The following is a 24201-nucleotide window of genomic DNA, read 5'->3' as shown; positions in this document are numbered from 1 at the left end:
ATCTTAAAACCCCAGTTGGATCAATTCTTAGTTGTATTTCTACCCAAAAGAATAGCAAAATTACTCGATATCTAACCTAGGATAGCAAAACGCTTCCATTCTTCACTCTCATATACGCTCAACTGATGTGACTAATCGACCGTTTCTCATTCCTGGAAACTGTAAAATATGGTACTGAGTGTCTCTGTCAACAAATTCTGCTTCTGTTTCCTCCCTTAGGAAACAGAATTTTCAAAGTGATATGAATATGTTCTATAAAAGCCTTGTTAAGACCTATTGCAATAAACCATTACCATATAATAATAGCTCACTCCCTGTAATCACCTTCTGCCAGCTTACTTATATATCATGCTTCTCTTTCTCCTCTGCTTCTCTTAATCTTGTAACATCCCTGGTGTTAAGGACTAGTCACAACTAATTAACATTTATCCTTCAGATAGTGTATGCTGTAATCACTGTGGTAATCAGTGTGTTTTCTTACGGGAACGCTGTTTATAAACAAAGGCAGAATTCTTCCACTTCTGACTGAAAAGGGCCAACTGAGGCAGGGAGAACATCGCCTAGGGGGATATAGCACTCCTCTGTGTCTTACGCTTTGTTGTTGCTCAGTCCTACTCTTTGCAACCCCACGGACTGCAGCATGCCAGGCTCCTCTGTTCAAGACCAATCAAATCAAATCCTGGAATACCAAAGCTGGGGCTGGGGGTGGGGGTGGGGGTGGGGTGGCCGGGAACCTTTCTTGATGTTAAAAAGAGGTAATTTTTAAGATAATAAGAGACAGTTAAAACAAAGAACTTGTCATGTACAATTGGTAACATAAACTAAGATTAGCTCCAAAGGAGCATAGATAACTACGTGCTGGTTGACTTCATGCTTATTCATTTATTCAGCAAATATTAAGTACTCCCAAGCCAAATATTTGCCAGGCACTGTTATCAGCATTGTTTACAGGCTCTTCCTAAACTTCAGAAGTTGTCTGGAGGGCAATCACCAGGTCATTGCACACATTAACCCTGAATCAGTCTGAATCAGATGGGTGGATCATAGATTTGCCATAACTTAATAACATTAGGAGAAGGCAATGGCACCCCACTCCAGTACTCTTGCCTGGAAAATCCCATGGATGGAGGAGCCTGGTAGGCTGCAGTCCATGGGGTCGCTAAGAGTCGGACACGACTGAGCGACTTCTTTCGCTTTTCACTTTCATGTTAGCAGCAATAAATTGATTTCTTCAATTACATAAGCATAATGCATCTAATACAAACCTTTTGATCTGAGTTATTACAAAGAATGTATAAATAGACAAAAATAAATACTCAGACTGAAGTCCTACTTCTTTACCTGACTAAAATTCCATTTTTTTTTAAAGGCAAATGCTTTGGAAAAATACATAGTTGGCTTTGTCTATGCTCTGTGCTGGGCTAAACCAGTTCCTCTAATATCAAAGCTTCCTTTTCCACCAACTTGATCCACTGTCCTGTTGCCCAAAGTTCTTGTCCCCACAACTTCACTTTACCCAGTCTGATGACAAGACACTGAACTCCTGCAAACAAGAAAGAATGCTTGTGGGATACTATAAGTGACTAAATAATTTCAAAATGCTATTGGTTTGTTTTCTTTCTAGAGTATACATAAACAGTAATGAAATTTCAAAGGAACTAAAATCCTTCTCCCATTCACTACATAAGTTAACACCTCCTTTTCATACAAGTGATCATGTACAAAGCTGTTCAAAAAAGTAGTTTAGATATGAGTTTCATTTAGAATTTCTCAGCTGCATATTTTGTCTTTCACCTATTATTTGACAATTATTTTAATATATACACCATTCCCAGTACTTAAAACAAGAAATTATGATTTTTTAAAAAACATAGTTAGAAAAACAACAGAGGATAAACCGGTGGGTGAAGAAAAAGTCATTGAAACAGAATTTATCTCAAGAAGAAAAGGAAACCAACAATGCAGCATTAGCAAAAATGTCTTTCTAGAATTATACTTGTTGATGAGGAAATGACTGAAAATCAGGAGAATAAACATGCCTGCCTTCTTCTACTATTCCAAATACCTTCTCTTATACATAATTATGCAGAATCTTACCTTAAAGAGGAAGATCACAGGCTACTATATCACTGCTTTTTTGTTCAAACTAAAAATCATATCTTTGTGTTTTTGTTTTTTTTTTTTAAGTTAAGTGAAATTCAGAAAGACAGATACAAGGCAAAGAGAGAGAGCAAAGAAGCCAGATTCCTGCCTGTATGTCTGAAAGAAGGATTTCTGAAAGGTTTTATTTTATTTTATTTTTTTGAAACCTTTTCAGCTCTAGCTAAAGCTGAAGCTAGCCTGAGCATCGCGTGCCATTCTTGAAGGGTCCTTGGGGCTGACTCATTTGTTTTATCATTTCTTGTGAAAACGAGAGGTGGCAACTATCACTGGAGAGCAAAGGGTGACTTGGTGACTGATCTCTTTACCAAACTGAGGGAAGCAATCACACGCGAGGTTCAGAAGCTCCCCACTCCCTGAGAAACCCAGCAGCTTGGTAGAAAGGAAGTAAATTCTATACAAGCAGACAGGTGGTAACTGAGAATACAAACATGAAGAAAAGAAGAATAAATATCTTTTTCAGAAATATATACTGCAGTAACAATCAGAATTATTCTACTTCTCATTTATACCCTATGCTCTTAACTGTAAATAGTGCAATTTAAAATAGAATGGATCGTTGCTCTGTGTTTTAAAACTTTGCTCCCTTTCTAAATGCATCACTTCACTTTTAACTGTCCTTAGAACCTTCATAGTTTACTTCCTCTAAAATAGGTGCACTTTTAATAGAACGGTGGGGGCAAAAGCCACAAACCCACCCATAGGACCAAGGAGTGAGCAATGGGAACAATGAGCAGGGGAAGATAAAAAGTAGTAAATGCCCTAAAAGAAGTCACGGGAAAGTCAGGGATTCTTCTTTCCAGAGTCAATGGGGCTTGACTTCTGATTGAGCTGAACTTCAGGAATAGACAGTAATGTCTTCTCTCATGGATTTGGGAAGGAAATTCTTGTTGTTCTTTAGATGCTAAGTCATGTCTGACTCTTCAGCCCTATGGACTGTAGCCCACCATGGGATTTCCCAGGCAAGAATGCTGGAGGGAGTTGCCATTTCCTTCTCCAGGCAATCTTCCTGACCCAGGGATTGAACCCACATCTCCTGCATTGGCAGGTGGGTTCTTTACCACTGAGCCACCAGGGAAGGGGAAGCCCTGGAAAAGAAATGACCAAAACATTTGTGGAATACTTCTTGGGATAGGAGTAAGGACAGACAGACACTTTACAGACATATATTTTTAATCTTTAAAATATCCTGGGGAAGTAAATATTATCTCAATTTTAAGATGATAAAGTTCAGATGCATAGTTAATGGAAAAGGAGAGAAAAACAGGTAGACTGACTCCCATTGTCAATCTGCAGACTAAATGTTTCAAAAGCACATCTGCTTTCTTTGTGACTAATAACCAACATATTTTTATTAATTCAATTACTGAAGCATGTCCTCCTATAGTAACTGAATTTATCTTCATTAAAGCACCGATAGGATGTTCTCTCAGGTGAGAAAAACGAGTCTCAGGGTGTTCTCAAGATCACTCATCCTGGAAATTATAGTGCCAAAATCAGAGCATAAATCCTGTGCCCTCAATTCTTCTGCTTTTTCAATCTTTCCCTTTGCCTTTCATCTCTGCTCCCCTCCTCTCCTTATGATTCATGAGAGGGCTGTGATGTTCTTAAACTCTCACATCCACTTGCAGCCAGAATTGAAGCTTCAGCCCATCAATTTTACAGCTTGTCTCCCTGTTGAAAGCCAAGGGTCCTTACGAGAGACAGCACTTTAATCTTTCATCCATCATTTGCACTTTAGTATGACAAAGGGATATCAGTTTGTCTTTAATAGACTTATTTCTTAGGGTATTTTCAGGTTCACAGCAAAATTGAATGGAAGGTCCAGAGATTTCCCATGTACCCCGTCCCCCACCCATGTTATGTTTTCAACATCCCCTACTAGAGTGGAACATTCGTTACAATTGATGAACATAAATTAACACATTGTTATCACCCCAAACCACAGTATACATTAGAGTTCACCCTTGGTGCTATATATTTTGTAGGTCTGGACAAACGTATAATGACATATATCCACCATTATAGTATCCTCCAGTGAGGTTTCACTGCCCTAAAAATCCTCTGTTCTCTGCCTATTCCCCTTCCTTCACCCTAGCCTTTGGCAACCACTGATCTTTATACTGTGAAATTAGTTTTTGATGGGAGGGGGGAATGAAAACTAAAACAAATGAACAATCAAACACAGAAGACAAGAGCATTTAGACTCAAGGTACACGGGTTGATGTGAGTGGGGAAACTGAAGACCTAGACAGAAACTCAAGCAACTTTATAAGTAAGTTAGACACACCTTTCGCTACCCCACCCATCCTCACATCTTGCTGAAGACTCAGCTCAGTGGATTTGAAACAGTTTTAACAGTGAAAACCTATGTTGAAATAAAAGCTTATATTTTTATACATAATATAATAAGAATGTAAATGATATATGTTAGCGTGCACATTCAGCAATTTTAATGAAAGTTATAGTCTTACATGCCCCCCAACATCTACCTCAGCTGACAGCATCCAGTCTATTTTTAAAATTTCGATTTAGTTTAATGGTATTGAGATTAAAATCCAATTCATAGTAACAAATATTTGCAAATGGTTCTTTAAAGGAATTCACACTGCAGTCTAGGACTACATCCATTAAACTGAATCAGAAGTTTGGAACAGCTCTAACAACTTGTTTGCATTTTTTAGTATAAACATAAAAGTCTAAGACACGCCTAAAAATGTACAGTCAGTATTAACAGCATTTATGTCAAAATATTATCAAAATATGACCAAGTTCTGTGTTCAGTTGCTTTTATCCAATTGTATTGCATTGCACGGGGGACCCTGGTGGGCTGCCGTCTGTGGTGTCGCACAGAGTCGGACACGACTGAAGTGACTTAGCAGTAGCAGCATGCTAGTCCTTAAGGAAAGAATTCACCAAAAAGCATTCATGAGTTTTTCCGGGAACATGATCACTTAAGTATTATTATGGTGTAGTCTTAGTTGTGCATAGTCACAGGCTTAAATTTTTAAATGACTAGTACAAAGCTATAAACCTTTCTAAGCCAAGGGTACATCTGTAAGAACTACATATGAACAGAGCCAGGGAAAACTCTGGGAAAGAAGACTATTTACAAGAGCTAGCCTTGCCAAGTATTAAAAAATACGATAAACCTCTAGTAATTAAACTGTGTGGTGGAACAGATAATCAATGAAAGAGGCCACAGGGTATAGACATAGACCCAAATACATATAGAAGACATGAATATGATCAACTTGAACCCTTCAGTATAGAAAAAAATGAATTTGACACATGGTGGGGAAGTTACATGGGAGCAGGGTGGAAAGCTGGATTTCCCACATTCCTTATGTCAAAATTCATTTCTGGTGCAGGGATGCACTGGAACTGGCATACAGCCAGCTGACAAGAGGCAACTGTGCACATCTTTTTCTAACTCTGTGTTAAGTAAATTTATATAGATAGCTTGTAACTGATCATGGTGGGGTGTTTACACTTCAGAAATTGGCAAATATTACAAATCAGGGCTTTTCTTTTTGTTTCTTGAGATTCAATTTTCCAGTCACCAGTTCTGGGAGGTTAAAAAAAAAAAAGTAAGATATGAACCAGAAGATAATGTGAGTATTTTTCTCTTAATAATTTTAAAAATGGCAGAGAAAACTTTTTACAAAAATCCAAAATACAGTTTACTACAAAAAGTAACACCTTCTACTCTGAAAAACTTCTGTAAGTAATACCAAAGTTAAAATGTCAAAATGGGTGAAAATATGTACACAGATAAAACAGGGCTAATTTTCTTAATATACAAAGAGTGCTAACAAATTAATAGGGAAAAGAGTAATTCAATGTAAAGATGATTGAAAGACATCAATTGACAGTTAACAGAAATATAAAACTGTTCAATAAATACATGAAAAAACTGCTCAACCTCACGCCTAACTAAAAAATCCAAATTGAAAAAAAATTTTAAACCTATACAATGGCCAAAATTTAGTGTGGGTTGTGATGATGAGGGTAGATACGGGGAAGCTTATTCATTCACTGTGAGACATGATTAAATTAAATTTTATATTGTTAAGTGAAATTTAAAATTCACATTTGTTTTAATTTAATAATTCTACTTCTAGGAATTGGTCTTAAAGACTTTCATAGACTCACAAAAGTAAGAGAGGGATGATTGTTATGACTGTTTGGATAAAAGTTATGTATCACAGCCTAAGAAATTACCCTGAAACTTAAAAGCTTAACATCATAACAAACATTTATTTCATGCAGTGTCTGTGTGTCAGGAGCTGGAGAGCAGCTTAGCTGGGTGGGTATCTCACAAGGTTGTAGTCATGGTATAAGTGGAGGCTGCCGTCATCTGCAGATTGACTGGGGCTGGAAGATCCAGTTCCAATGTGACTCACATTCATGGCTGACAAGTTGTAGGAGACCTTAGTCCATCACCCCAAAGACCTCTCAGTAGGACTGTTGCAGTGTCCCCAGCACAGGACAGCTGGCTTCCATCAGAGTGACCGATCTGGAAAAGAGCAAGCAGAAGCCACAGTGCTTCATAGGATCTAGTCCTGGAAGTCACACCTGACCACTTCCACAATATCCTAGTTACACAGGTCAACCCAATTCAGTTAGGGAACTGTATACAAGATGGCACAAAGACCAGGAAGAAAGGTCATTGGAGGCCATCTTGTGAGGCTAGTTTACACCATTTGGACTAACAAGAGAAAAAAATTAAAAAGAATCTCAATATTCATTAATAAAATACTGGTTAAGATTTTAACTTAATAAAATGTTATAGAATCATTGAAAAGAAGGAAACACCCTATCTCTGCTGTGATGGAAAAATGCCCAAAATATAAAGTATGTAAAGCACATATCTATACTTTTATAATAAGATTCCCTTGATATTCTTATAAAAATAGGCATGTATGTACAATTACATACATAGGAGCATGAAATATCTGCAACAGTTTACAAGGAGAGCTATCAGTGGGCAGTGGAACTGGGTGATAGTGGTTAGGCATATATAGCTTTTTATTGTATGCTCTGAACTTATAATAGAAATGCTTGAAAAAAATCTTACTGTGCACATATATCACATTTATAATTTTTAAAACTAGTTAACAATATACTTCACAGATATTACAGGACAGACAGCCAAAGGGGGACATTATTTTACCCAAGCTTAGGCAGACTTCCTTCAGATTCTAGCTCCTGCTTGGAAGAGCTGAGTAGATAAGCAGGGCAAACATAAGATGGTTTACTGAGCTGAGGACTGAGTACTGCCAGTCTTCCAAGTCTTCCAGTCTCCAGCCTCTGCAAAGCTGGATTAACAGGAGACAGGAACTGTCCCCAAAGTAGAAATGTGTTCTGTGGTGGATGGCTTCCTATCTGAGGCCACAGGGGCCTTTGGAGCGTCTGGCAGCTGAGATGTGCAGAAATGTAGGGTTTGCAGTAGGCAGCTGTGACACAGGGTCACACCACCCCGGAACACCTCTTAACACCTTGATGTTAGCAAACCTTGGCTCCAGTGGATTTCCAAAGTATCTGCTACCCGCTGGGGCATGTGAACACCTGTCCTGGAATATTTTCAGCTGCTGGAAGTTGAGTGATACTCCTGCTGGATTATCTTGAATGGGTTGAAGCCCAGGAAAGCCCACGCTCAGTTTATTATAAGGCCAAGTTTGGGCTTTGAAGCCTGGAAGACGTCCTCCACTGGGTTGAGAAAGAAGATAGCTGAGAATTGTCTACAACAACATGAGAAAAATGGAGTCACAGGGTTTTAAGGGAGCCTCCTAAAAGCTTATATCAAATGCCAATAATACAATGATAATAATTATTAAAGGTGCATCTGACATTTGTGTGGTGGTTGGGGTGGGGGGGTGTTAGTCGCTCAGTCATGTCTGACTCTTTGCAACTCCATGGACTGTAGCCTGCCAGTCCCCTCTGTCCATGAAATTCTCCAGACAAGAATACTGGCATGGGTTGCTATTCCCTTCTCCAGATCAGACATTTATTAAGTGGTTATTGTTCACTTACTAGTCATATCCATTTTCCAAGTTAAAAAGCTGAGAACTGGAGAGGCTAAGCAAACCTCCCAAAGATATTATGCACCCTTTTTTTGAATTTCGGTTTGACAAATAAGGTGTATAACATACTTGGGAAAGTTAGTTAGCCTCTCCAGTTCTCAACGTTTTAACTTGGAAAATGGATGTGATTAGTAAGGGAATAATACTGATTAGTAAGTCAGCCAACAGCTGATTCATTGGTTAAAGTCCCTGATGCTGGGAAAGATTGAGGGCAGAAGGAGAAGAGGGCACCAGAGGATGAGATGGCTGGATGGCATCACCGATGCAATGGACATGAACTTGGGAAAACTTTGGGCGATGGTGAGGGACAGGAAGGCCTGACGTTCTGCAGTCCGTGGGGTCACAGAGAGTTGGATACAACTGGGTGACTGAACAACAACAAAGCAAACTTCCCAAGGATATTATGCACTTTTTTTTTTTTAATTTTGGTTTGGCAAATAATTCAAAAATGTACTTAAAAAAAAAAAAAACATGGAATCAAACATTTTAAGAATTCATGAAGCACTTCTGCCCAAGGAAATAGAAGAATGTTGCTAGTTAACCCATGACTGGAAACCATCAGTGGAATTCACAGAAGGGGAGATTTCTGTTCAGTATAAAGCATAAGCTTATTCAGAATTAAACTAGACTTAATTAAATAGATTAATTTTCTTGAGAGGTAGTAGGCTCTCCATCACTGGGAATGTTTAAGCAGAATCACAGTTACTACCTGTTAGGTATAATACAGAGAAATGTGAGCAGCATACCATTGGCTTCTATTTCAAATCTAAGTTTCAATGTTCCTATGAGAATAAAGGCTTCACTTTGTTATGCTTTGGGTTGAATTGAATTGAAGCTTCTAATTGCACAAGGCTGGATAGAGTATATTTCTTGAGATTGAGAGTACAAACATTTAAGTACTTATTATATGCATGGCATTGTTTAAAGTGCTTTACATAGATTAACACAGGTAATCTTTCATAACACCCTAGTGAGGTACATGTTATGTACACAAGATTTACCTAAAGATTCTAACCTCAAATTCTGGGTACCAAGTCCATGCTCTTCAGCACTCCGCAATGTTTATGCTCTGTGTAGTGAGATTGTTGCAATTACAAGACCCTTCAGGTAGAGAAGGTTTAGCTAAGACACTGCAGATAAATGAATAAACAGACACAGGAAGTGGTTTGTTGCATAATAGGGAGTTTCTATCCATGTTTCTATAGTTACACCACCAAACCACAGACTGATACCAAGAAAAAAAATCAGTGCGAGAAAACCCTCGATATCATTAACATTCCTTGATTCTGAACTCAGCACAGATCAGCTTAATCTAAAATTTTTAGTTTAGTATGGGAAAAGAAAAATAAGGAGAAAACAATGAAAATAGCATTAGTAGAACATAAGTTTCCTACCTTTTGTTTCTTTATTTTTTCCATAACAATAGGATTTCTTTTCATAGAGCAACATCCATAAGACATTTACTGTCCCTTATTGAATGCAAATCACGGTGAGTTGCTGGTGGTACCGGCAATGAGAGGCAAGGTCTTGACTGACATCTCTGAGCTTCCAACAACTCAGTAGTTCAGTTCAGCCTCAAAACCAGACCTCTGGAGGCCTGAGGTCGGCAGAACCAGAACACTTGGCTCTGGGGTGTTGAGCAAATACTTCATTCACCCTTCAGTTTTTCTAACATATGTAATAGAAATAATAGTACCTCTCCCAGAGGATCCTTTCAAATATTGAATAAGTTAACTTGTGTAATTTTAGAACTCTGCCTGGCACATAGGCACATAGAAAATCCTCAATTAGCGTTAGCTATTAATATTAGCTGGTGTGAGGGGAAATGGAACATTTAAGTGTAAATCTAAACTTGCAAAGAGATGTTATGTTACTGAGTGGCATGTGAGAATCAGATGAGAGTTACAGATACTAAATACACCTGGGTTCAAAGTGGAGTGAGATGGTTACCGGTGGGAGTGGTAGGGGCCACTGGGGCAGACTCTCAAGGCGAGGAGAGGAGAGCCAAGAAACGGATTCTTTTGCCCACTTTTGATGTGGCATACTTTCAAATTCTGTCACAAGTAAAATTTTCTCAGCTAATCTAAGGTGGTCTATGATATAACACTTGACCACAAAGAAAAAAAAAATAGAAGAGAATTAAAAAGTTAAACAATAGGTGGGAAACAATGATACACAAAAGAATTAAAATGCACTAAGAAATAACATGTTATTTCCTTCCCAAATAAAATATATGTACATATAAAAATATGTGCTTAATATTGATATTTTGATATACATGTTAATAAATACCTATCACTGAATAGTTTTTCACTCTTCCAGCTAAATTACTCCATCAGATTACTCAAGTTTCTTAGCTTTAAAAATAATTATTATTTTTGATGTTGACCTGACAAACTGAAAAGCAATTGACTGAGGCATCTGTCTGTATAATCTAAACATATGCACATCTATATTTTTTACTGGGAGGGGAGTAAGTAACCTGCAAATGACTAAACTCTTCTTCCTGACTCATCTCATCTACTCTTCTTTTAAAATGATAACTAATCATTTACTTTGTTTTCTTTTTATGAACTATCTGACTTGTTTTAATGTCTTCAGTACACCTTAACAGATTTACTAAATACGTACTGTCTGGATGCACTCGACAGTTTACAGAACTCTTTCCCATGTACTCTATCAGTTACCTCTCACAGTAATTTTGAGAGGAACACGTTACTCATTCGGTTTTACAGATGTGGTAACTAGAGTAGAGTCTATGTGACTTTCCCTGGATCCCACAGCTTTGACTGGTCTGAGATCTGGGCTCAGGTGGTATGCGAATATTAGCAAAAGTTTCAGAAATGATTGTTATGCCTTGAAGAGTCCTCGTCAGTTGACTGGTTAAAAAAAGAAAAGGGGAGAACAGTACAGACTTATATTTGAGTCTCTGTCTATAAATTTTTTGTGTTGTTGTCTTTTTTTTTTTTTGCTTTCCCTATTGAAAGTTATTTTGCCTCACAAGCTTCTGAAGCCTGCCAGAATTAGCAACTAATTCCTGCAACTCCTGATTATGGTCTGGTCTCTATTCTTCAGGTGAGTAAGAAGGGGAATCAAGCAGAGACAAACTGGACTGCTGGGCCCTTGGAAATCTTCCCAGGAATTGTCCTATTGTTTATCCTTATAGCTTTATCCTCATATCCTTTATAGCTTCCCTTGTGGCTCAGCTGGTAAAGAATCTGCTTGCAATGTGGGAGACCTGGGTTTGATCCCTGGGTTAGGAAGATCCCCTGGAGAAGGGAAAGACTACCCACTCCAATATTCTGGCCTGGAGAATTCCATGAACTGTATAGTCCATGGGATTGCAAAGAGTCGGACACGACTGAGTGACTTTCACTTCACTTTTTATCCTCATTAGGGATGAAAGTAAATTGTTAAAGCTGCAGGCCTGTGTATTGGCATCATTGGCCCCAGAAAATGTGGCCAAGGCTGGCAAAGCTGCTTCCTACTGTACAACTCTTTAGCATAAGTGGTGGCTCATGACAATAGACTTGCAACAATGTAAGGAGTTTTTACAAAGAGCTGGGCACCAGGGTTGTTGGAGGAGAGATTAGCAGGAAGCCCAAGATAACTTAGGAGCCTATTCATAAGCAATTTTTGGCCACCAGAAAGAATGTTCACCCAATTCTGGAAATAGGACCTCATGGCCTGATGAACTATGGACTTCTGAGTCTCATGAGTGGAAGGAGTAAGAAGAGTGGATGAAGAGAAACTTCATGGTTTAGGGGGAAATGGGAGAGGAAAAGTAACCCCTTAAAAAGGCAAGTGGATGGTAAAGGCAAGGAAGGAGAAGATTTCAGTGGTATGATAGTTAATTTTATGTATCAACTTGGCAGGGCCATGGTGCCCAGTCATGTAGTCAAATATTATTCTAGATGTTTCCATAAGTGTGTTTTTCAAATGAGACTAACATTTAAATGAGTGGAGCTTGAGTAAAGCAGATTGCTCTCCATAATGTGGGTAGGCCACTTCCAATCAGCTGAAAGCCTAAACAGAACAAAAGCCTAACCTTCCTGAGCAAGAGGAAATTCTGCCAGCAAATGGCCTTCGTTGTTCTTTATTTATTTAGTTTCACCAGGTCTCAGTTAAGGCATGTGGGATCTAGTTCCCTGACCAGTGATAGAACCAGGGCCTCCTGCACTGGGAGCATGGAGTCTTAGCCACAGGACCACCAGGGAAGTCTTGGCTTTCATTTGACTTGAACTACAGCACTGTCTCTTCCCTGGGTCTGCAGGCTGATGGCATTAAAACTTAAACTGCTTAGATTTGTCAGCCTCCATAATGCCATTATGGAGCCTATTCATTAAGTTTCTTAAGAGATAAAAGATATGTATCTCCTAGGCAATGGCACCCCACTCCAGTACTCTTGCATGGAAAATCCCATGGATGGAGGAGCCTGGTAGGCTGTAGTCCATGGGGTTGCTAAGAGTTGGACATGACTGAGCAACTTCAATTTCACTTTTCACTTTCATTCATTGGAGAAGGAAATGGCAACCCACTCCAGTGTTCTTGCCTGGAGAATCCCAGGGACGGGGGAGCCTGGTGGGCTGCCGTCTATAGGGTCGCACAGAGTCAGACATGACTGAAGCAACTTATCAGCAGTAGCAGCAGCATAGGTTCAGTTTCTCTGGAGAGCCCTCATACAGGTGGGTTATAGTCCTCAGCCTACAAGGAGGGGATTTAAAACTGGTGAACAAAAACCAGGGATTGTGCACCAAGCCAGGTGTGACTCTAATTGGCAAGTATTTCTATACTGATCTCACCTTTGGCTTCTTAATTTTCCAACATTAGTTTTTCCTTGCCAACTTTTCTTACTTTTAATTGAATACATCCTATTATACTTCATATGTTATTATAAATCCCCTTCATTCCTTTTTAGGATGTTAGAAGTATAGATAAGTTAATAGATCCTCATCATTTGAAACCATGATTTAAGGTTAGATTTAGATTACTACCTATAAGGAAGAAAGGAGTACATCAAGACTGTATATTCTCACCCTGCTTATTTAACTTATATGCAGAGTAATCATGAGAAATGCTGGGTTTGATAAAGCACAAGCTGGAATCAAGATTGCCAGGAGAAATATCAATAACCTCAGATATGCAGATGATACCACCCTTATGGCAGAAAGTGAAGAAGAACTAAAGAGCCTCTTGATGAAAGTGAAAGAAGACAGTGAAAAAGTTGGCTTAAAGATTAACATTCAGAAAACTAAGATCATGGCATCCGGTGCCACCACTTCATGGCAAATAGATGGTGAAAAAGTGGAAACAATGACAGACTTTATTTTGGGGGGCTCCAAAATCACTGCAGATGGTGATTGCAGCCATGAAATTAAAAGACACTTACTCCTTGGAAGGAGTATTATTAGATAGCATATTAAAAAGCAGAGACATTACTTTGCCAACAAAGGTCCGTCTAGTCAAAGCTATGGTTTTTCCAGTAGTCAAGGATGGATGTAAGAGTTGGACTATAAAGAAAGCTGAGCGCTGAAGAATTGATGATTTTGAACTGTGGTGTTGGGGAAGACTCTTGAGAATCCCTTGGTTGAAGATCCAACCAGTCCATCCTAAAGGAAATCAGTCCTGAATATTCACTGGAAGGACTGATGTTGAAGCTGAAACTCCAATACTTTAGCCAGCTGATGCGAAGAGCTGACTCATTGGAAAAGACCCTGATACTGGGAAAGACTGAAGGTGGGAGGAGAAGGGGACGACAGAGGATGAGATGGTTGGATGGCATCACCGACTCAACTGACAGAAGTTTGAGTAAACTCCAGGAGTTGGTAATGGACAGGGAGGCCTGGCGTGCTGCAGTTCATGTGGTCTCAAAGAGTCAGACACGACTGAACAACTGAATTGAACTGAACTAACTGAAGAACAAAATGATGAGGAGATACAGAATTCCAAGTGCATGTGCAAAGGAAAGTATTTTGGTAAAAGAACAGAAAGAACTGAAATTAATTGAGAGGATAAACATCAAACCACAGATATGGAAGCAAGAACCAAAAACTCTATATTAAAAAAAAAAGATGAGTAACAAAAGGGAAATGAGTTGTTAGTAGGCCTACCTAAATTTTTATAAAAATTATATAATTAAAAATATTTTCTGGTGTGAGAAAAATTAAAGGGTTCAAGGATATGATACAAGCAATGAAAACATTGCTATGTTGTCTTCATACATATGCTTTTCAAAATGTGTATGCTTCTTATTCTAAAATATTTTTCTAAATTAAAAAAATGCAGATAAAATTTCATGCTATGTCAATAAGAGGACTTTAGGGCTTTTCTGACTATCTGTGATTACAGAAAGACACTAGAAATCACAAGGAACAAACAACAGTGAACTCAGAATGTCATACCACAAAAGAAGAGTAGGAATCACCCACCTGCCCACGCGAGGATCTGGCCTGGGTGAAACATTGAGAGTAAGCCCACATTCAGGAAGAAGCATTCCCCATCTAACAACTCATCTTTCCCTAAATAGAAAACATCTTTCAGTCTGATTTCCTTGCTCTCCTGTGGTGCATCTCACACCGATCCAACCATGAATTAATAACATTATAGCGGCAGCACACAGATTGTTTGATCAACAGTCCAGGGAGGAGGCCAGATTACTTGTTCCAAGTCCCACGCTGGCTCATTACTTCCACTGAATTTCCTCTAATCTGGAGGGGATCAAGGAGGAGCAGTCAGGAGTCATGAGCTTTTCATTAGGTAACTTTCCTTTCATTTCCATTTCATATTCTACTGATTGCCAAGGAAACCATGTTGAGGTTTTCAGCCACTGGTAGCAAGTCCTTCAAGTTGTCACTAAAACATAATTTGAAGAAAACAAAGTAGATCTATAAAAACGGAAATGTTTATTATTTTTTTTAGGTTTCTTTCTTTACAAATACAACTCTGCTCAAGTTCCTCTATAACTCATGAGATGCTTCTGTGGTTAAGCCAGAGGGCTGCTATGTTTAAAAAATACAACCCCAGAAACAGTGGTCAAGTTGTTAGATGGCCACTGATTTCAATATAACTTCTAATCTCCCAAGCAGAACCTTTAAAGAAGTCACACATCTGGGACATTGTCTAGCACCCACCCTTTGAAATGCCTTCCCTATATACATTGATATGTATGAAATCTGTGATTTTTTATTTTATGACAAATAGTTTTACTTATTAGTATAGACAGAAAAGACACTTTAGTACCACACTGAAAGTTCTATGGATCTTGAGTATTAGAACCTGTTAAATAATTCTTTCCTAGCATATCTGACTCTTAAACTAGTTAGAAGATTCCGTGCATTTAATGAATCTTAACATGAAGTTAAAAACAGGAAGAGGTCTTTAAAACACTGATAAGGTAATGGTAACTCACGATAAAAAAAATCAATACCAAGGAAACCAGAATTGAAAGAGACACATGTACCCCAATGTTCATTGCACCACTGTTTACAATAGCCAGGACATGGAAGCAATCTAGATGTCCATCGGCAGACAAACGTATAAGAAAGCTGTGGTACATATACACAATGGAATATTCAGTTCAGTTCAGTTCAGTCGCTCAGTCATGTCCAACTCTTTGTGACCCCATGAATCGCAGCATGCCAAACCTCCCTGTCCATCACCATCTCCTGGAGTTCACTCAAACTCATGTCCATAGAGTCAGTGATGCCATCCAGCCATCTCATCCTCTGTTGTCCCTTTCTCCTCCTGCCCCCAATCCCTCCCAGCATCAGAGTCTTTTCCAATGAGTCAACTCTTTGCATGAGGTGGCCAAAGTACTGGAGTTTCAGCTTTAGCATCATTCCTTCCAAAGAACACCCAGAACTGATCTCCTTTAGAATGTACTGGTTGGATCTCCTTGCAGTCCAAGGGACTCTCAAGAGTCTTCTCCAACACCACAGTTCAAAAGCATCAATTATTCAGCGCTCAGCTTTCTTCACAGTCCAACTCTCATATCCATACATGACTGCTGGGAAAACCATAGCCTTGACTAGATGGACCTTCCTTGGCAAAGTAATGTCTCTGCTTTTGAATATGGAATATTACTCAGCTATTAAAAAGAATGCATTTGAATCAGTTCTAATGAGGTAGATGAAACTAGAGCCTATTATACAGAGTGAAGTACATTAGAAAGAAAAACACCAATACGGTATATTAACGCATATATATGGAATTTAGAAAGATGGTAATGATGACCCTATATGCGAGACAGCAAAAGAGACACAGATGTGAAGAACAGTCTTTTGGACTCTGTGGGAGAAGGCAAGGGTGGGATGATTTGAGAAAATAGCACTGAAACATGTATATTATCATATGTGAAATAGATCACCAGTCCGTGATACAGGATACAGGGTGCTTGGGGCTGGTGCACTGGGATGACCCAGAGGGATGGGATGGGGAGGGAGGTGGGAGGGAGGGTCAAGATGGGGAACACATGTAAACCCATGGCTGATTCATGTGAATGTATGGCAAAAACCACCACAATATTGTAAAGTAATTAGCCTCCAATTAAAATAAATTTTTAAAAAAGACAAAAAATTTTAATAAAATAAATCTTCTCAAACTTCAAAAAAAAAAAAGAAACAACTATATGATGGAAAAGTATACAGAATGATAAGGGTTTTGAGATCTTAAATAAAATGTGAGATCTTAAAAAAATTCACGGCCTTTACTTTTAAATTAATCTGATAAATGTTAGCAGTTAAAAAATCAAATAGGATGGGGAACACATGTATACCTGTGGCAGATTCATGTTGATATATGGCAAAACCAATACAATATTGTAAAGTTAAAAAATAAAATAAATTTTAAAAAATCAAATAGGAATAAAGGTTTATAATGAAATGTAGCAATTCTCTGTCCCCTGGTCATCTATCCGTAGTCCTGATCTACAAAAGCAACTTGTTTTAAAACTTTTAGATCTATCTTCTGTTAACTTCTATATTATTAAATGATCAGCTCAATCTCTTTTCTGAGAATATTAATTAGAGATGTCTGTTTTCTCTGCTTCTCTCTCTTATATTTGGAAGTTTTCCTCAAATATCTGATGATCTATGATCTTAAAAAGGCAACAAAAATTGGACTGAAAACGCGAGATGTCGGGGGTTATGAGGGTGCAGGATAAGAAAATAGTTGTGCATGGTGAAAATGCCAAAGATCCCTCCTAGGGGTAAAGCTTTTTTTTTTTTTGTCTAGAACTATTCTATGAAATTGTTTTCTAGAAAAGAGCTCTTGAATTTCCTGCCCAGCTGTAGGTGAAATTCCCTTGAGGGAAAAGTCCTCAGTCAGGAGGTCACTTTTCAAGAAAACCCCTATTGTGGTGCCAGCCTGTCCTGTATTTTTGAAGATTTTAAATAACAGAGGGAAGTGTTTAAGATATAAAGTTAAGGGGGGAAATTAGTATGCAAAATTGTATATACAGTATGACTTTACTAAATTCAAATTTACATGAGGCAGCTAGAAAGAACTACACCAAAATAGTAAGTGGTTATGGTTATAGTTATTTCTGAACAGTGGTACAAAATGTGACGATTATTTCCTTTTGATACAGCTGTTTTCCAAAATTTCCATAAAGTATTGACACTGATTTAAATATTAGGGAAAAATACTTGATTTTTAAAGAAACACATATCAGGATGCCAAAAGGAAAACTCACAGAAGTAGATACATGCTGGTATCAAAGTAAAAGAATCTTTCTGCCCTAGCTTAAAGGGTATAATTAAACGTTTACTGTTTTTTAATATTTAGAAAATATGAAGATATTAAGGAAAATCCCCCTGGTATACTGAAATGGCTGCTTGCATACAAGAATCCAGCTAAGAAATAGCACACTGCTAATTTTGAAGCTCTTGGAAGCTTTGCCTCAGTCCTTTTCCCCACTCACCAGAAATGTATTTGTCCTTGGCTTTTCCTTAGTTTTTTCACCTAAATGCAGTTTATGGCCTAGCTTTGCATCTTCTGAATTTTATACAAATGGAATCAAACTGCATGTTTTATTCTACAGGTTGCTTTTTTCACCTCATATTATGTTTGTGAGTTTTATGGATAATCCTAGTTTATATTTTTATTCCAATGAACATCTCTACTACAATATCTTTATTTAACATCTACAGTCTCCATTTCTTTTAGACAGTATCCATTAGTCCCTCTAAAACTGATGAGACATTAGCATACTTTCATTTCCTCCCTGGTGACTCCAGCCTGGGGTAAGAAAACAAACTTTATTGTTATCTTTTTCTTCCTTTGATTTATCAAGATATTCTGCTTTCTGAATTCTCCAACTTCATTTTTAGTCCTTTAAAAGGACAAAAATGTACACTATTTTTACCAGAAATCTTTGAAATTTTGATGTCATTAATTTTAATACTCCCCCAATATCTTTATTTGTGAATATATGCATTAATGTACTAATTTATTATGGACAAATAATTACATTACACATAAAAATAGAACTTTTGAAGAGAGGGTGTTTTCTTATTTTTCCTCACAGAACTATCACACGTCCACCCCTCACTCCCTCCCCCGAGCATAGACACCCTCTCGATTCAGATGAGTGGTGCTCCATCTTTTCAGGATTATGCATCCTTTTGAGTCAAGTTAACATCAGGAACTCAAAGAAAAAGGCACACATTTTCTCATGATTTCAGGCAACTCACACTTCAGAAATTCTGTAGGAACTCAAGATGAAGACCCTGCTTTAGACATTCAAAATTATTCGGATTATAGACATTGCCAACTTTAGAATCTCTTTGTCTTTAAGAGAAGTGAAACAGGGTGGAGCCATTTGATAAGACAGAAACATCATAGTGGAATTAACTATGCTTGATTAAATGTGTGATAACTCCTTTAGATAGTCTCTCCGACTATACCACAGTTCAGCGAAGGAGAGATCTGCATTCTCTTTCATCTCCTCCCTTTTCCTGCCTCCCTCTCCTCTTTTGCTGTCTTGTTCTATGTCTCTCTCATCACCCTGCTCCCTTTCTCTTCAATTTCTCAACACCCACCAGCAAAACAAAAACAAAACTCAACACAGGGTTAGATGTTCTTGAGCAAACGGGCTCCACCTACTGGTTCCTTCAGGAATTTCATGTGAGTGAAAGTCGCTCAGTCATGGCCGCGACCCCTCAGACTATACAGTCCATGGAATTCTCCAGGCCAGAATACTAGAGTGGGAAGCCTTTTCCCTTCTCCAGGGGATCTTCCCAACCCAGGGATCGAGCCCAGGTCTCCAGCATTGCAGGCGGATTCTTTACCAAGTGAACTATCAGGGACACGCTAAAGAATTTCATATTTAAACACAAACTTGAGAAACTGGGCTTCCCTGGTGGTTCAGATGGTAAAGAACCCACCTGCAATGAAGGAGACCTGAGTTCGATCCCTGAGTCAGAAAGATCCCCTGTAGAAAGGAATGACTACCCACTCCAGTACTCTTGCTTGGAGAATTCCATGGACAGAGGAGCCTGGTGGGCTACAGTCCATGGGGTCACAAACAGTTGGACTGGACAGACATAGAACAGACTGGTTCCAAATAGGAAAAGGAGTACATCAAGGCTGTATACTGTCACTCTGCTTATTTAACTTATATGCAGAGAGAAGGAAATGGCAACCCACTCCAGTGTTCTTGCCTGGAGAATCCCAGGGACGGTTGAGACTGGTGGGCTGCCGTCTATGGGGTCGCACAGACTCAGACACGACTGAAGCAACTTAGCAGCAGCAGCAGCAGAGTACATCATGAGAAACACTGGGCTGGAAGAAGCACAAGCTGGAATCAAGATTGCCAAGAAAAATATCAATAAGCTCAGATATGTAGATGACACCACCCTTATGGCAGAAAGTGAAGAGGAACTAAAAAGCCTCTTGAGGAAAGTGAAAGAGGAGAGTGAAAAAGTTGGCTTAAAGCTCAACATTCAGAAAACGAAGATCATGGCATCTGGTCCCATCACTTCATGGGAAATAGATGGGGAAACAGTGGAAACAGTGTCAGACTTTATTTTTGGGGGCTCCAAAATCACTGCAGATAGTGATTGCAGCCATAAAATTAAAAGACGCTTACTCCTTGGAAGGAAAGTTATGACCAACCTAGATAGCATATTCAAAAGCAAAGACATTACTTTGCCAACAAAGGTCCGTCTAGTCAAGACTATGGTTTTTCCAGTAGTCATGTATGGATGTGAAGAGTTGGACTGTGAAGAAAGCTGAGCACTTAAGAATTGATGCTTTTGAACTGTGGTGTTGGAGAAGACTCTTGAGAGTCCCTTGGACTGCAAGGAGATCCAACCAGTCCATTCTGAAGGAGATCAGCCTGGGATATCTTTGGAAGGAATGATGCTAAAGCTGAAACTCCAGTACTTTGGCTACCTCATGTGAAGAGTTGACTCATTGGAAAAGACTCTGATGCTGGGAGGGATTGGGGGCAGGAGGAGAAGGGGACGACAGAGGATGAGATGGCTGGATGGCATCACCGACGCAATGGACTTGAGTTTGAGTGAACTCCGGGAGTTGGTGATGGACAGGGAGGCCTGGAGTGCTGCGATTCATGAGGTCGCAAAGAGTCGGACACGACTGAGTGAACTGTGCAACTAACTACACTGAGAAACTAAAGACACTATCCAATATACGGCAATGAAAATAATTTTATTACCTAACATATTTTAGTACCTGAGAAAACCTTGGTAATTTATAGACTAAGATCATTTCTAAAAATCTGAACTTAATTCCTAAGTTATCAAACATGTTTATTGTAGCATGTATTATTTTAATATAGTCTATGTAGAAACATAGTAACATTCTAACCCTTAATTACAATCACACCTAACTTGTCCTTTTTGATTCCCTTCCTCCCTATTCCATTTGTTCAGGGAGCTACTCTCAGGACCCTTTGTTGACACCTTTCTCCCTGCTCATTTCTCTGCCCCCAGTTCAGTCTTTGACTCTTTCTTATTACATTACACTTGCTTCTCCAGATGGCTCACCTATTTTTTCAATTAAGACCTTCACACAAACAATTGGTAAATATATATTTCTAGACTTAACTTCTCTCTCTTGAGCTTTAGACTCACATCTCCAAATACAGGTGTAGGTGCCTTGCAGGCATGCCAAGCTCACCAAATTCACTCTTCTCATTTTTTAAATGACACTCAATCTGTTCTCTGGAGAAGGGAATGACTACCCACTCCAGTATTCTTGCTTGGAGAATTCCATGGTCAGAGGAGCCCGGTGGGCTACAGTCCATCAGGTTGCAAAGAGTCGGGCACGGCTGAATGACTCAGCACACAACGTCTTCTAGTTATCCACTGCTGTTTAACACGCCACCTCAAATGTAGTGACATAAAGCAGCAACCATGCTCTTCTGCTCAGATTCTGAGAATCAGGAATTCTGTCCGAGGGAGCACAGAAAACAAAGCTAGGTGGAGCTGAGCAGACCACCTTTTGCTATTACAAGAGAGATACCATATCTTCCTCACTTCATCAAATAAGAGGGAGGTGAAGATGAAAAGGAAGTGTGTGTTGTTTCCTTGAGATATATTCACAGTATTTTAAAGCCATCCTCTTGTTTAATAGCCTAAGATCAAGTACACACTAAAGAATTAAAAGTTACTCAGCATAAGTTAGTAAGTTAATTTGTATTCATACTATGGACAATGTAACCTACATTTCTGTGAACAAGGAAGTTTTGGCCATAAAGCTATCAACCTCTGCAGCCACCCCCAACAGTACATCCTGAAGGGAACTCAGGATGGAAAAAAACCAAATACTGGCGTTAGTTAAGATGTATGTCAACGGAATAATTTCAGTGAGCCCAGACTCTTGCATCTCCTCATACATAGAAAAGCACTAAAATCACTACCTTAAGATATCTGGGATTTTTTGTGATTACAGTAATCTATGGATGTTTGACTACTTTTTTTTCCAGCAAAAACTCCCCTATATCCTGGCTGCCCCCTTTCCTCTTTGTAACTATTTCTCAGAGCTATCTAAGAGGTTGCCATCCTGGGCTATAAAATGTTCAGTAAGGTCACCAAATAAAACATGACTCTCAACTTTTACTTGTGTACTTTTTTCAGTTGACAATATTAAATATTGAGAATATCTACCAAATTATTTTTCACAGTTAAACTACAACTTGAACTAAAAGAATGGATAAATTGGGTCAAAATTTTGCATATTATACTCATGGTTAGAAAGATGTCAAGCAGCAAGCATGGAGTATTCTAAAAGCCTCAGGATGCCTCATCAAATCAAAAAACAGAAGCACATTTTATCATACGTAAGCATAAGATAAGGGCTTCCCAAGTGGTGCTAGTGCTAAAGAACCCACCTGCCAATGCAGGAGACATAAGAGACATGGGTTCAATCCCTGGGTTGGGAAGATCCCCTAGAGGAGGACATGGCAAACCACTCCGGTACTCTTGCCTGTGGACAGAGCCTGGCAGACTGCAGCCCATAAGGTTGAACAGAATCAGACACAACTGAAGTGGCTTAGTATGCACACACACATGCAAGCACAGATGAACAACTAGGAAGACTTTTACTCTAAAAATCCATTATTCACTTGCTGTTAAATAACAGAGACTTCAACTCAGTTCGGTTCAGTCGCTCAGTCGTGTCCGACTCTTTGTGACCCCATGAATTGCAGCACGCCAGGCCTCCCTGTCCATCACCAACTCCCAGAGTTCACTCAGACTCACGTCCATCGAGTCAGTGATGCCATCCAGCCATCTCATCCTCTGTCGTCCCTTTCTCCTCCTGCCCCCAATCCCTCCCAGCATCAGAGTCTTTTCCAATGAGTCGACTCTTTGCATGAAGTGGCCAAAGTACTGGAGTTTCAGCTTTAGCATCATTCCCTCCAAAGAAATCCCAGGGCTGATCTCCTTCAGAATGGACTGGTTGGATCTCCTTGCAGTCCAAGGGACTCTCAAGAGTCTTCTCCAACACCACAGTTCAAAAGCATCAATTCTCAACTAATACAACTTAATTGTGAACTTTAGTTTGGAACCTCCCTAACCATCTCATAAGAAAATACATTCATGACAGAGTTGATGCAGCAACTCTTACATGACCACAAAGTCAACTTGCATTCCTAAGTGACTGAATTTGTGTCAACTGATTGAAACTATGGTGGATTAGAGTATGTCAAGTGTTACATTCAAACATGTTTTGAAATGTGAACAGGAATTAGTAAGTGAAGGATACTTTAAAATACTAATATGTTTAACTTCTAGAATCAAAATCAAGTGTGCCGATTAGAAGATGGGAACAGTTTAATCACCTTGCTCTGCCAGTGGATGTGGGGTGTGTGTAGAGTAAAACCACCTATAGAAACAGGTCTGAGAGGTTTACTTTGTGCGACCCATGCCAGTTTCAGGTCATAACACAAAGATAATCAGTAATTGTAGATTGTAAATGTCTAAGCTTCACTAACTTGAATATGCTAATTTAAGTCTATTATGAAAGTAGAATTTATATGTTTATTTGGAAAGAAGCAACTTTCTATAAATGTGGGATTTCGAATACATAGTTAATATTTGACAGGAACAATACAAACACTCTTGAAAACAATTTCTAAATGGGTTCTTAAAAGATGTATACTGGGAACTTCTGTCTTCACAGACCAGGAATGAGACAGTTCTAAAGGAAGCCAAAATTCCTAGGTAGGTTAAGTCCAGGGTCTCAAGGAGGAGAGAGGGGTCTGAGGCGCTCAAGGAGAAAAGGACAAACTTTTTTTCTACATTGCTTTGTCTTAGTTAATATAACAATGTATCTTGCTCAAGGATGTTTCTCCGTAACAAGAACCTTCTGACTAATCTTATTCTTAAAACTTGTATACTGTGGGAGCCCACCTGGTGAGACCTTTCTGTTGTCAACTCTAAGCTTGTTAATTTAAGATGCATGTTGGGGGAGTGGGTCTGATAAAAGTATA

The 24201-nt window shown here is 38.9% G+C and overlaps 1 long non-coding RNA gene across 2 annotated transcripts; it reads right to left on the bottom strand.

Annotated features, from left to right (window-relative positions):
- Positions 1-4590: 4590 nt before the first annotated feature.
- On the bottom strand, positions 4591-15093 carry LOC147380109 (uncharacterized). 2 transcript variants are annotated; one of them, XR_015134604.1, is made up of 3 exons: positions 14675-15093; positions 7337-7904; positions 4591-6679 (listed from the first exon to the last, which is right to left on the bottom strand). It is a non-coding gene; the product is annotated as an uncharacterized LOC147380109 (long non-coding RNA). The 2 variants fall into 2 exon arrangements; XR_015134600.1 differs by having other exon boundaries at positions 7678-7904.
- Between the last annotated feature and the right edge of the window lie 9108 nt (positions 15094-24201).

This window comes from Bos grunniens, chromosome 1 (assembly GCF_055505025.1).
Source record: "Bos grunniens cultivar Pamir isolate PY7600 chromosome 1, Bosgru_T2T1.0, whole genome shotgun sequence".
Lineage (NCBI taxonomy): Eukaryota > Metazoa > Chordata > Mammalia > Artiodactyla > Bovidae > Bos > Bos grunniens.
The sequence above is the reverse complement of the archived record's forward strand: the minus strand, read 5'-3'. Positions and strand labels throughout refer to the sequence as shown.